Source organism: Nylanderia fulva, unplaced genomic scaffold (genome assembly GCF_048542155.1).
Source record: "Nylanderia fulva isolate GAGA-0341 unplaced genomic scaffold, ASM4854215v1 Scaffold4, whole genome shotgun sequence".
Classification (NCBI taxonomy): Eukaryota; Metazoa; Arthropoda; class Insecta; order Hymenoptera; family Formicidae; genus Nylanderia; species Nylanderia fulva.
In genome coordinates, this window is record NW_028190476.1 from 1,755,917 (window position 1) to 1,770,844 (window position 14,928).

At 38.4% G+C, this 14,928-nt stretch overlaps 1 protein-coding gene and 1 long non-coding RNA gene across 3 annotated transcripts in view; one reads left to right on the plus strand and one right to left on the minus strand.

Annotated features, from left to right (window-relative positions):
- LOC114944894 (latrophilin Cirl) overlaps positions 1 to 8,715 on the minus strand; it is a 422,503-nt gene extending 413,788 nt beyond the window's left edge. The window contains exon 1 of one of the 2 annotated variants that reach the window (XM_085486054.1): positions 8,310 to 8,715. The gene's annotated coding sequence lies outside the window, so the exon portion shown is untranslated. Of the gene's footprint in view, positions 1 to 4,984 lie in introns of both variants that reach the window. The other variant, XM_085486055.1, reaches the window with a different exon arrangement.
- Positions 1 to 14,928, plus strand: part of LOC114944897 (uncharacterized) — a 188,784-nt gene that overhangs the window by 95,655 nt on the left and 78,201 nt on the right. Inside the window, exon 6 of the long non-coding RNA XR_014925468.1 lies at positions 4,219 to 4,401. This is a non-coding gene — a long non-coding RNA (uncharacterized LOC114944897). The remainder of the gene's footprint in view (positions 1 to 4,218; positions 4,402 to 14,928) is intronic.

The following is a 14,928-nucleotide window of genomic DNA, read 5'->3' on the forward strand; positions in this document are numbered from 1 at the left end:
CATATCAAAGTTTAGAAGCGTATTCTCTGTGAATGTGCGATCAAATATAATATTTTTTCTCGATGAAAATTCAATTGAATATTCTTTCCTCTCGCGCAAATTTAATTTTTAAACTTTAAAGTAGCTTTGTTAATTTTGTATGTGTGTGCTGATGTGACAAAGATTAAAATTCTGTTAAAGGAATATCCATTCAAAAAATTCCTAGTGACTAGTGTTTCGATTTACTATAATTTTGTCACTATTTCTAACTTCTGAGAAAAAAACTTGTACAATCTAACGTAAATCACTCTGCACGCACATACATATATCGCTTTTAAGAAATATATTATTTAAAAATACATTTTCTCTCTACAGTAAAAAATATTTGTTTAAATCAATACGTTATCACATTTTTATAACCCACGATTGAAATAGCGCCGCCTATTTAACAGCGATGATTATTCGCGTACTGAAATAAATATACCACACGAACCACGTTTGCATTATTGAAATATTCACCAATTGCATACGATATAAATCGAGTGGCATTACATTTCTATCAGTTTTGATTCAAATGCCATCGATTTGGGATCATTAATTATCAACGCGATGCAATTAATTCCCTCGAACCGCGATAACTCCAGCCGGTTATTAATCCCGCAGTACACAAAATTCATTTTTTTCTATATATGATGTAAATGAACGATGACTAAATGAAATTAAAGGACCATGCTAAGTTAAAGTCGTGCACGAACAACAACATTTATATTTACCTATATTTAAAATATCTTAAACTATTTTATATTTAAAATATCTCGTAAATCCTAATAAGTCAATAAATTAATTCGCAATGTAATGATTTAATGTAAATTGTGAAGAGATAATAAAAATCAGTAACACGTATTTTTATATAAAAATATCAAAAAACTAAATATATATATCTCTTGTGTAAAAATCTCAGTGAATCTTGAATAATGTTTCTGTATTCACGTTAGTTAATTTATTCGTTAAACTGTCTTTTTTAATTAAATAGATTCCGTAATGCGATTCTTCGGGCTAATTGCCACAATTAAATATGGCTGCCATCATGTGTCGGTTAAATTGCATTCATGCGTTTTTTCGCTAACTCTCACCTATCCGTTATCCGGGATTTATGGGTGTGTAAGCCGCGATGCGCTGAAAAGCGAAAACGTTCAGAAAGTGAAAACGGACAGGGAGACTCAGCCGGCGATCCAATGAGTCAGACGAGACGGCCGAACGTGCCTACTTTTGAATATTTATACGCGCGCCGCCCACTCGCGAATATTAATTTACCGGCGCGCAAAGTACCGAACCGCGTCTGTCTGTCGTGATGGCGTGCACGTCATGGTTTCACGCGTGCACGCATACGCGAAATGCAGTCATGCTAGGCGACAATAAAAGTCACCGGATATCATTGTCAGTTTAATTAGGCTGTTTATGTAAATTGTGCCGTGCAATTTAATGCAATTAATCTGCGAAATCTTTAATTCATATTAAATTAATATTCTAATTTCCAAGTCCGATCTTATCTTCTCTTAATTCATGTAACTTGAATCGATAGAAAATTTATGACGTGTTATATGCACTTTACGACTAATCGACTAATTGAACTCCTGCATCTTTCATTATTCTGACCGTAAAATTAGCCCTTTATTCAATTAGCATATTTATGTGTATGTATTTTACCGCGTATATTTTACTCCCTTATTTAATGTGGTAATTATTAATTTTTTCGTTTTTATTTAATACAGTTAGTGTATTTTATTTCACATTCTTATTGCACTTTGGCTCAATTCTGTCTAAATTTTCACGACTGTGTAGCAACGTTGCAGAATATCTGGGAGTGATTATAGATTTTACGCAAGTACTTATTTCATGGAACACCTGGGAGTGACTTAGCGCATGCAATTCCAGCAAACTAGCTTGCGCGAGATTACAAGGGAATGAAACTTGGCGAGATTCGCGCAGTAGTATTCATCGCGTTCACCATTATCCGTTTATATTGTTTCCAGATTCCACGTCGATCAAACGTTCTCCAACAGAACAATTACGCGTCTCTGCCTTTTTTGCCCGGAGCGCAACATTTTCAAAAGGTCAGTCGGTACATTAAAATAGGTCGTCTACGGTCCTATCTCTCTTCTCTCATCATTCTATCGTATATATCACTCTTTCTCTCTTTCTTCGCCTCTTTCCCCACGGGAACGAAGGCGCGATTCGAAGATAACCGGCCGACTCACGTCATAATAAAATTAAATTCATATCTCGGATCAGGGCAACGCGATATAGCTACCGCGACATGACCTCCCGCTTATTGTAAGCAAACACGTATATATGTCCTCCCTCTTTCTGTCCCTGTCCGCCTCCTCCCGTCACGAATAGTTTTGATTCATGAGCCGGCTGCATGGGTGTCGCGTGTGTATATACACGCATATATGCGTATATATCTCTCAAGGTGTGTACGATCTCTCCCTTCGCTCTCTTCTTCAGGGAGAGACGGCGAAATCCGACACTGCATACCAGTAACCCGACTTCCAAGCCTCCTCCCAAGATTCCCTTCTTTCCGCGCGAACGTTTGAACACGTGTCAACATGTCGGTTGACATAGATTTTTCGTCGAGATATAGAACCTGAAGAATAAGATGAGCGAGCGGCTTGATCGACTCCGCTTCGGCGTGTGAGAAAGAGAATGAGAGGGCGGAGAAGAAGGCATAGGAGGCATCTCTCTTCTCTTCCGAAACCAGTTTGTACCTCTGGACGAGAGGAAAGCTTGTCCTCCGGGGAGAGAGAGAGAAAGCGTGATGCTCCGGGCGCATTTAACACCGGGAGGCATAGCATCGCTGCATTGTCGGACCCGATCGCGCAGCGACGTCGTTGCGTCACGTTTCCGCTTAATTAATGGCTCTTTCCGAGCGTTACGGCCCGGACGTAATTAAATGTAAGAATAAGATGTGAGGCGCTCCAAATTTAAGAATCCATATATCGAATTGGACGCACGCTGCGCGTGAAAATCCTGTAATTTAGAGTCACGGAGTTTTAAAAAATGTATATTCTCTGTGACATGAAAAAGAGAAAAAAGCAATTTAATTTACTATAAATATCAGGTTTGTGTCATATATTGCCGAGAGAAATATTGCCAATCAACGTAATTGTAGAGTGCATGCGAAATATTTTCGAATGATGAATAATGATCGTATAATCGTTCAAGACAGGATATGACTCTTTACGTAATAAGTACATAACATAAAATAATTAAGAATAATGATTGCCAATTTTGTCGACTGCCCAAGCTACAAACTTTCTAACTAAAGAGTACACAGGTAATAGAAATTGCAATTGTATTATAGCTTCGTGCAATTATATCACGATTGTAGGGAATAAAAATTGCAACATTGACCAACGCGGTACGAAATAGCGCAACAACTTAAAGAGTAATATTAAAAGCGAGTAGAAGCGAATAGGATTCACAATGTGAAACTAACTTTACAGCATTTTCCTAAGGTTTAACGTCATAAATTCGGATCCCGTAGAGAGTTCTAGCCGCCGATGGAAGCCGATAATTGACATTTACGATATTTTGCCGGCGCTAATATCGATATCGATATCGATAAATTACGTCGCTTGCTAATTCTCCGCTTCTTACTTTCGCAATACGAGCACAAATCATCCACGCGAAGGCGTACTATCTACCTGCTATGTGCATACACGAATGCGCGTTATGGGGCGAAAGTTGCGATATATCCGTTATAATTTCATACCGAGGATGGGCGCACGAAGGTGCGTATTGCTTCCATATGTAGGGACCATTTGTTCCGGAAAATGGCGCATTTTTGTCTCTCTCCAGCGCGTTGCGCCGGAACAAGTGCAATACCTTCGCAGCCGTAATTTAAGTGGTGGGCTCCTTCACGTACCGCGTTGTATTTATTCAAGAACTTATAAGCAGACTTATACGTAAGGATTTTCTAGAATTTCCGTTCTGCAATTTTTGTTATGTATTTGGCGCGAAAGTAAAAGCTTGTCGAGAGACATTTAGAGTATCGGATACGCTCAACAGGATGTCTTTTCAAAGTATAATAATGACGTATATAATTATATTGGAGTTAAATGTGTTGTAATTTATGTAAATTATGATGACTGAAATTAATGACGTATGTGTTTTGAAATTGTGCTTCGAAAGAATTTTAAAAATCTCTAATAAAATTATTATCTTATATCTTTACAGGATTCCGAATTTGAGCAATGCACAAGATCTCTCGTACACATCAGATTAAAAGAAACTTACACGATGATCGAAACGGATAGCACGGCGGAGTTATGACTTAACGAAGCACTTGCACATGCAACGCCTCGGGCGGTTTCCTAGTTTGTCCCGGAATAGATTTACCTCGGAGTTGCGCACAAACAGGTATGTGGTGCATGAACTAATATTCGTAGTTGGTAATTATTGTGCTATTATTCGCGCCATTTTTATCACAACTCTGAAGATTTCATTTATCTAATTATATACAATCATAACAATATTATAGCATAAATATTCCCTTATTCCCTTAATAAAATATTGAATTTTTTGCATAAACAATTTTTCAGCAATTATTTCGAAATAAATTTTCTAAAGCGCACATGATTTTTTATTGAAATTTTTATCACAACTCTAAAGATTTTATTTTCAAATTCAATACAATCATAATATTATAACGCATAAATAAGTAAGTGCAGGAGAGTATGTTTTTAAACACCCTTGTTCCCTTAATAAAAGCGATATGTCAGATAAGGGATACCGAATTTTTTGCATAAACAATTTTTCAACATTTATTCCGAAATAAATGTTCTAAAGCGGACGATGAGTTTAAAAAATTAGTAAAAATGTCATCTGTTCGCGTTTCGCTAAAATTTGTAAGAAGAAGCTAGTCTCCGGTGCTCTTTCAATTCGCGCTTCTTATTCTATAGTAGTAGTAATATCCCGGCATTGCAGGATCAAAAGGACTCACCTTCGCGCGTTGCACCGGCAGTATACTCGGGATCCGAGAGGGAGGGAAAAAATCGACGAGCAGGAAGAAATCAAGATCCCTCGCGCGCCGCGGGCTCTCCGCTTCTCTCTCGGAGGGGCGAGTGCGTGCGTGCGTGCGTGCGTGCCTGCGTGCGTGTTCGGGGTCTCTCTCGCGTGCGGCGTGAGAACTCTTTTTCGGGCCTTCGCGAAACGATAAAAAGTAGACGTGAAAGAGGAGGACGAAGTAGCACCGGGAGCCTCTTCCTTTCTCTCTGTTCGTCCGTCTCTCCTTTCTCTCTGCGACTCCTCGTCTCTCTCTTTCTTTCTCTCCGTCCCTTTTCTCGCTCTTCTCCCGACCGAACGCTTCTTCCCTTATTATGCGAAACGGCACACGAATCTCAATGGCTTTGCGTGATTATTAATTAAGACGTTCTTCGGAACGAACGATTCGTCAATGAAGATGTCAATGTAGATGTCCAGTCGCGCGACCGTTTCCGGTATCCCTCAGCTGTCCTTAGGTCGCGTTAATTATGCCTGCGCATAAACGTCACACTGTGTTCCTTCCAAAATCGCGCGTTTCAATCATACGCGAATACATCACACGTGCGAAGACGAGACGTTATCAAAGGACGAAACGTCGTATACACTGTAGCACATAGAGAGTTAATTAGTCTGATTAATCAGAACCTGAGCGTTCGCTGTCACTGTGCCCGTTTTGGTTCCTTTGAGGAGAGAGAGAGAGAGAGAGAGAGAGAGAGAGAGTTGCAAGTGGCATGTAATTCAATATAATATGTATTAAGAAGCATTTATGAGACATTAGTCAACCGTGCGACGATTCATTAATTAACTAAAATCTAGGTCTTGATCATTCGTCTCTCTGTGTGTGTGTGTGTGTGTGTGTCTGTCCTAGTTCTCTCGCTGCTTTTGATCGGTACTCGTGAGGATTTATGATTGTCGGAATCGAGAGAACGCGATGCGCATCCGTCATTAATTATTCCTTATCAATTAGCTGTCAGCGATGCACGATTATTGCTCGATGTACTGGTTCAATACTTCTTCCTTCGATACTCGTATCCTTTGTCGGCGATTGAACACATGCAGTTTCGCGAATTGGTTCAAACAGTATTAATTACTGTTAATGACTATTAATTAGTTGCAGCGATGCACGAGTTCTAGTCACTTGTCAAACGTTCCTTTGATGTAGCACTTCGATCAACGTGCACATAGCATACATTCTTCGTTCTATCGATACTTCTACAGAAGCCTGATTCTCGATACGTGTTAATTATCTAGATATAATTAGTCGTAATCACTCTCATTTCAATTATCATTTCACTGTGCGATTTATTTATTTATTTTTTTTTTTTTGACCGGTTTTTTCTTATAATATTTCCATCCCGAAGAGCAAAGAATTAAGGATCGCAGTCGCGCAATCCGTTAATTATTATTAACACACCGTGTATACGTCTTCGACGATTAATCGTCGCGATCATTCGCGTTTATCGAACAACACATAAACTCTCTATGTTCGATCGTATATTCGATATTCCAATTCGACGTTCACGATCACCTTCCAAAGGAAGATCCTCCTCTCAAGAAACCACGCTCATACAACATTCATGCTACTATCGACAAATGAAAATCCTTAATGCATCGGTCTTGTTTACGATCGGTAATATCAGTCTGGAACTTTCGCAATCTGAAATCTTCTCGAAAGGAACAAAACGAAAGCAACAATCAAGTCTCTCTCTTTCTCTCGTATTTCCCGTTTATCTTTACAGTCAACTAATCAACTTTTATGATTATTTATAATCAACCTTTCCTCAATTTGCACATTCTATATCTCGAGAAGCTCGCTTATACTCGCTACACATTAAACACCACCGGCGTGTCCTTGAAATATTCATTCGCGAAGTAACGATCGACCCTTGCGTTTCTTCTGCTTTAAAAATTCATTCGCGAAGTGAGTAATTGACGCGGATCCTTGTCGGCGCTTTTAGGGCCGTCGATTAATTAGAACCGCGGTGATCCGATCTTTAATTGTCGTCGGATATTTCTCGAGAATCGAGAAGCGAGTTTCGATATACATTAAGTCAAATTTTAATTTGCGCTTTAGAATCTTCCTTCATAAATGGAACCATCGATTTTGGAATAATCTCTTTCCAATATTCATTTCTCATACACGAACGATCCTTTATGAGTCAGAATACGAACTGATAATTCTATGAAAGAACAAATGAATTGAAACAAATAGAATAAAGCCAATGCGCTTCTAAGTTAAATTAAACTTCATATCCTATCCGAGAATCGCTTTATTGAATAAAGTTACGAAGTTTAAATGATCGTGTAGAAGATAGAAAGATAACTTTATTTAAAATAAAATCCCTTTGTTTTTTCTCAGATCACTGTTTATGTAGCAGAAATTTCATATCGTGTTTTCTGACCAATAACGGAGCAGCAGAAATGTAGACTCGTATATTGAGTATGTTAAGTCAAGCTTCTTTTCATCCTCGACTCACTCTTGAAGTGGAACACAGAGTTCGAACGTTCCCTCGGGAAGTAATAATCGAATTGAAATAAATCTTGCGCTCTCAGCCACGATTCACTAGATCACATATTCTATCTCGAAATCTGTTTAACCAAGAGTTTCGAATTGTCTTGTGAAGGATACAAAAATAGTGATACACAGGCGCTGTCAATCACTATGACGTGTTGAGTAAAATCTAATTCTCAATCCTCAAATCGCTCTTACGTGGATTTATTAATTTATTCATCACCCTCGGATCATATATTATTTACGATCTGCACAATTTTCAGACAAAAGAAAACAACTCATCTGTTCGAATTGAGACATGTTTCGTTTTCTCATTTCCTGTTATTTAACTTTCGACGAATTCGGGACCCTTTCGTCAGCCTCGCAGGATCACCGAATTTACGAACCTGGAGCTGAACGTAAGGGTCGGCGGGAACGATTTTACGAGGTCGCCGACGAGCGAAGGAAAAGTCGAATGAACTATATCAGCGGATTAATCGGGAACGGGAACTCACTCGGCCGAACAGATTGCAGCAGCGGATGCTGCACTGTCGCGGTCACTCGTGGCGACCGCACTGCTGGACGCATCTCTCGGGGGCATTCGCACGCAGGCTTCCGGAAGTGGCACGCACTTGAGAATTCAAATCTCGCGTTCTCCCTCTCTCCCCCCCGCGAATGCACTCCTATCGCACTCACGCGTAGCGCGCGCCACCGAACAACACTGTGACTCAATCAACACACAACAGATGACACACACAAACACGCGCGATACACACATATATCAAATACGTACGAGAACTATCCAACTGTCCTCGTGCGTCGTCCTGGCGCGTCGTCCTGCGAGAAGATCCGATCTCTAGAATTGTCAAAAGGATCTCAAACGCGCCGGTTGATCTCCTTTTGGCGAGAGTCACGTGACTAGTAGTTCACCGCCTCGATGACGATGACGATGATGACATTTGCGCGATAATCAATTTTGCTTAAATTCCAAATCGAGTCTTGAACACGTCTGTCAAACCACGAAGATTCGCGAAAATAAATTTGTCGATCACGATCTTTTCCGCCGTGGTGTCCACTGCGCGCCGTTTCCCGCTCGCGGAATGACGTAACGCGGCAAACGTGGCCGATGATCGATGAACGGAATCGATTTTGCGCGACCGGCCGGCTCGGATGGACCACCGTGATCCGGCCTCGGAACACACGCTCGTTGAACTGTCGTTCGGAGCAGCTCGGGCCGCGGTTTAGTATCAACATCCGTTCTTGGCTGGCGTCGCGCCCCTCCCGGGACGCCGGTCGACGCCAATCGAGTGCGCGTATACCTACGTGCACGTACCTGCGAGCCTGCAAAAGGTGAACCCACCTCTGCCTTCCCGGCCTGAATCTCGACTGCGCGCGCGCGCGCGCGCACATCTCTGTATGATTGTACATGTGTTCGTAAGGGTGAGCATAGATATATGCACACGCATTTGTCCTTGAAAGAGAGGAAAGGGATGAGGTTTGTAAAAAAACTTGCTACCCCGCAATTCTTATTCTTAACCTTTTCCTTTCGCGAAACGTAAATATTAGTGGAGAGAAGGTCTTATCAGCAACAGTGTTGAAGCACTTAAATTCGTGTTATTTACGTATTTTGTTGCTGTATAACTCGTTCAATATTTTACGTTATTTTTTATCACAATAATTCACTCGCGTATTAATTGTTTTTGTGGATTTAATTTTATATGAAATTTTAATATAATGATTAAATTTTACTTCGTTATATCTTTAAAATTTTTTTCAATTTCACTTCGTTTAAATATCCCGCAATCAGTTTCTTATTACTCACTTTGACAAGATAAAATAAATACTAAGCTTGTCATTGTACAAAATTACTTGATGGCAATAAAATAACATTAATTTGTATTACACAAACCTGAAAATTTTTTTCATACTGCATTTTTTCCAATAATAATGTGGCAGATTAGTCAAATTGATCTGAACGGCACACTTGATAGAATCGTACGCGTCGTTTCGATTTTACATCTGCTCCAATTGGTAGACACCAATCTAAGCGCTTTTAAGCATTCGTTTAACGACTAGTCTGGCATTATTCCCCGGCTGTCCCTTTCCCTTCGTTTGTCTCTCTCTCTCTCTCTCTCTCTCTTGCTTCCGCTCGACCCGAGAGCGGATCGATAAGATGAAAATGGGTTAACGTTTTACGATCCTCGCCTCGCGCCGCTAATTTCGTGCATATTCGGATTAGCAGATACACGAGGCGAGATATCTAAAATCGGAATAACTGCAGATTTCTTTCGTTTTGTTTTTCTCCACGTTTTATTCCCCGTTCGAGATATAAAAATGTAGAATTGCCGTGTTCTTATCGAGAACGTTACTCGGCTCTGTGCTTCCTGCATGCACTTGCTTGCATGGATGTTATCGGATGTCGTACACGACGTATGGATATACACCGTTTTGTATGCTTCGTTATTCCGCGAATGCTCATGCCTTCATGGGATTCTTCGTATTCGTGAATACTTTTTGTAAGCGCACCGTATCTAGCATCCAAAAGTGTGTCGCGGTGTATATCTATCAGGTGTACGCAGCTTTTGCAAGTGGCTGTCATACCGAGTGAACAGAAGCACTAGCAATTGATAAGCATGCACGTGAAAAACGTGACAGTTGACACTTTTGACGAAAATTATTTACCACGCAGGAGCGCGTTGGACTCTCTGTAAAGCTTAAAATATATATTTTGAAAACTTGGACATGAATAATATTAGATTATTAATACTGTCAAAATATTTCAAACTCCATTCTTCAACCGATAAAATTATTATTAAATTTCGCTTGTGAATTCTCTTTTGCGATAAATAAATAGTTTTATTAAACAATATTAATTGTTTGTGAATAATAGAAATATCTCTCTCTTCAAAATATTTTACTTGAAATTAAATTATCGAGTTCTTATATAAATATATATATATGTGTGTATGTTTCTTACAAACATAAAATATTTTTATTCTTTAATAAATATTATTGCCTCGCGAATATTTTTAAAATTTTTAAAATAATGCTTGAAATATTTTACTTATATATAATATTTATTTATTATTTAGATGTAAATTGAAAATATTGAAAAACCGTTTACATATATTATAATAATAGTTTCTCTTTTTTTGTAGCACAAATTAAATTTTCAAAATATAACGTTCAAAATGCCTATAACTATTTATAGAAATATATAAATGCAGAATTACGATATTAATTCAGAGATATAATTTCAGAAAAACAAAAAACGATTTAATCATATATTGAATTTTAGTTATACCTACTATTTATTAGCACAATGCTATTCGTGTGTACGTGTAATAAATTAATGATCGACGGAGAGACAAAGTGATGGAATCATTTTACACGTATATTGAATAAAATTACACGATTTCTCGCAGGCTTATATTTTCTCGCATATTATACTTTTCGACGTGTATTTTTTTTTTTTTTTTTATTTATTTTTTGCCAATGTGATGTATTTTACTTTCTGATCGTGGCCCTTTTCTACCCCGCCACGCACTCGAAGGAAAACGCTGGAAGTGTCGTTGAAAGAACGCTCGAAAGTTTCGAGCACTCAGTCTCACCATTATTGTTGGTAGTTCACTAGAGAGAAACGCGGAGCGAAGAGCCTACGCGTGCGCACGGATATATGGGATATGTATATGTGCGTGTCTCTGCGTGCTGAGTGTGTGCGAAGGGCGGATTTCATAGTCCATGTAGTTTGGCATCAATGCGAAATCTGGGGTTGGTTTCAGACGCACGATAAAGCCATTTCAAATTGAATAACAGATTTCTGGGCGCACAACAAAATGCACTTGCCGCGGAGGTTTCCGAAGCCTAGAAAGGGGATTTAAGCAATGCCATGTCTGCCTTTTTGAAGCACACGCATGCAGACGAATGCGTCTTCGCTTATTCGACTTTGTTCGTATAGAAAAAAGGGATCCATTTTTCCAATCATTTATGATTGTTATTATATTTTAAATGGTTAAAATAAGATTTACCAAAAAATTATTTTCAGAGTAAAATTTTCTCTTTATCATTCTCATAATTTAATTCTTGGTAGATATATTAATAACACGAGCAAATAATAATTAAAAATCCTACGTGAATAAATAATAGCCATTATTTTAGGCTTGTATATTTAATGATTTACTCAATTTCGTAATTCGATTAAGCCAGTCCGAAAATTTTCGTGTTAAGGAAGATGACTCACTCTTGTCTAATTAGTTTTCGAGCTTCATTATGTACTCATTACCGTCCCGGAAACGATTCCAGGTGAATCTGATCGTGGAATTTGATTGCCAACCACAAACGAGTTCGGCTTGTGTGTTCCGCTGAGTATATCTTCAGGAATGCTTAAAAAGGCTGATAGGAAATCATAAATTAAAAGCGTTAGTAATCGACCAACAATTCTCAGTTTACCGAAAGGAAACCTAATTCCTGCTTATTCAGAGATTCGTGTATACAATATAATACAAATTAACATTAAACTCAACGTGATATATGCTTTTATGTTTTTATTTTATTTTTATTAATCTTTTTATATATACATGTATACATTGTATTTATATTTATCGTAAATTATTATTAATTTTAATATTTTTGCGTATTTATTTTTAATAATTGGACATGCAATATATTATTTACATACAATTTAATATCGATAAATTTTCTTCATACTTTGTTAAATTAATTAAGAAGAACATATATTTTGACAAATTCTTTATTTACTTTCTACAAATTTCTTTCCAACGCTCTATTAATCCTCGTAATAGAGAGAGATTTGAAATCGTTGGTAAAAATTCAGCGAGCGTTTGACACCTGTCTGAAATAAAGAGAAAAGAGTTGGAGATACCGCATTACAATACATTACAATTTTAAAGCGACGTCAGCCAGAAAAGCCGAACTCGCTTGCCAAGCGAGCGGGTGGTATACATTCTAGCTCACAAGCTCACACTCGCTTCTCGATTAAGCCGCGCGATTAGGACGGTGCACCATATTACAGAAGTCCGTTTGATCGTGACGCTTTGATCAGCGTTGTTACGAAAACAGAATTACCATTCGTTCGTAAGCGCGCGTCACCGCGCTCGCCAGTAACGTAGTCAATTTCGGACAGTTTCCAACTTCCGGAGCGTTTGCCTACGGAACTAATATTTCAAAACTTTTCGCGTCTATATGACACGATCTTTTATCCCTCTCTTTCTCTCTCTCTTTGCCTCCTGGTCGTTCTCTTTCTCGACTCTGCGACCCTCGCGAGAGTTTTATGACGCGAGTTCCTCGCGTCTAAAACGAAATAAACTTTGAATGCGAGCGGATTCGAGCGGCCACGTGTTATGTAGATGTCTACGTAGACGGACGACTGGTACAGCTTCCGGAACCCGAGAGCTTTTGTCGCGCGAGATTAGCATGCTCTCTCTCCTGATGGAAGATTGGATTTATTCATGTACAATTTAAACCGGCCTACCAACGCCGGCCTTTGTCGCGAATCTTGCTTCGGGAGAAAGCTGAACAATTGTTGGAGATTAAATAATGACGTCATCTGAGATAAAACGCGGAATCGATACGTTATGTACAAAAAAAAAAAAATAACGAAAATTTATAATTCACTTTGATATGAGAATTTCTTTCAATTATCTTCCAACAGATACAATCGCTTCATCGCTGACAATAAGCAACAGCATTTTTCCAACTAAATTAATCGTGATTAAATTGCTCTATTATTATCGATTAAAAACAGGGAGTATTACATCCTTTTCTTAATCAATACGTGGAGCGTTTAGCTCCGATAAGCGAAAAGTGCGGAACAAAGAAAATAGATGTTTCCGCTTTCTTATTCGTATGGCGATGCAATTTGCCGTGGCAACGTCGTTATCTCGCGCCGCTTTAACGTCGTTATCGGCAGTGGATGAATATTATCCGAAAATTCAATTCCTTTCACTCTGACAACAATCGAGTAAAACGGAGCGGAACGCGAGCCGCCGGAGTTACTTTATGCCCGGCGCGATGTCAGAAAGGAATCCCGATAGACTGCATTAATCGTTCGGTCGTTCGTTATCGCATAAATTGCGCATTCTCGTCGCGAAATGAATTTCCCGCGCTTCCTAATCGAGCAGAAGTGATTTAATGGCGTATTTAATCGCTGAATAACGCCGGATGCGATAAAGCGATTCTTCGTCATTATATATCGAAATACGTTTGGTGGCCGGCATGAGAAAGGATCGAACGAGATGTAAACTTATCATGGATACTAGCCTCGCGATCAACGATGACAAAGTAATTTTTTTATGCACAAATAGGTTGATTAATTCAAACGGTATATTGGAAAAAATTAGAACATCAATTTGTTCTCTTGGTTAATTTATTTATTTTAAAACAAAAATTAAAACTATATTTTTTTTCTCGTAATAATGTCGCGTACGAGACTATTTTGTAGAATAGATTGTTTTCCGATTGCGAATTGGAAGCACCAGGTATCGTAAGCCTTGTAAAGACATCGCGTTTACAATTAACAGAGAAATATACTTTGCACACAGCCCTCTCTCCTTTTCGCCCCACGTACCGACGAAATAGTAACAACACGTGTCACGTGCGCGCGTTCTCACAGAATCAGCCCGGAGTAGCATTTACGTACAACAGCAAACACGTGTCGCGCCTTACTAAAGTATGCATTACATCGGAATAACGGTAACATTAATTGCTCGAGAATTAGTTCCGACGTAAAACTCGAACGTTGTAACATGCTAGCCGTTGTGAATTCGCTAAGCATGTACCGACATCGGGGACGTCAATAATAAAGTTCTCCGACAATGATAACGTCAATTAATAAGTTATTAATTATTGTTAATTACTGTCAGCATTCGAAACGCATTCACGCAAATAATATTGCCTTCTCTTCTCTTCCCTATCTTAGGATGATATACTTTATATACATATATATATACCTATTTATATAAAGATTGAGCTGTATTTAATCTTAAATTGAATAAACTGCCTCGCTCTTGCAATCTGAAGAACATGAAGAACTCAGGGTCAGGATAACCTGATTTACATTGCTATTATAACGAGAAAAGTTTAAACACAATCTAATGGGTAATAAAATAAATATATTAATTCTCTAGTTTTAAAATATACAGATTTCTTCTATCTATAAGATAGATGTACTTATCAATATCTGATGATATACACATAATAAAAACGACTAATGTATTAATTTTTTCAAATCTAAACACAGGCTAAATAGAATAATTATATTCTCGAGGTTTTAATTGGTATTAAAGTAAAAGGTTCAAGATATATTAATGTTTGTAACTTTATCTTTTAAAAGTAAACGAAGATATCAGGTCAAAGAAGATTTCCGATATTAAGGAAACAAATTACAGAAAATC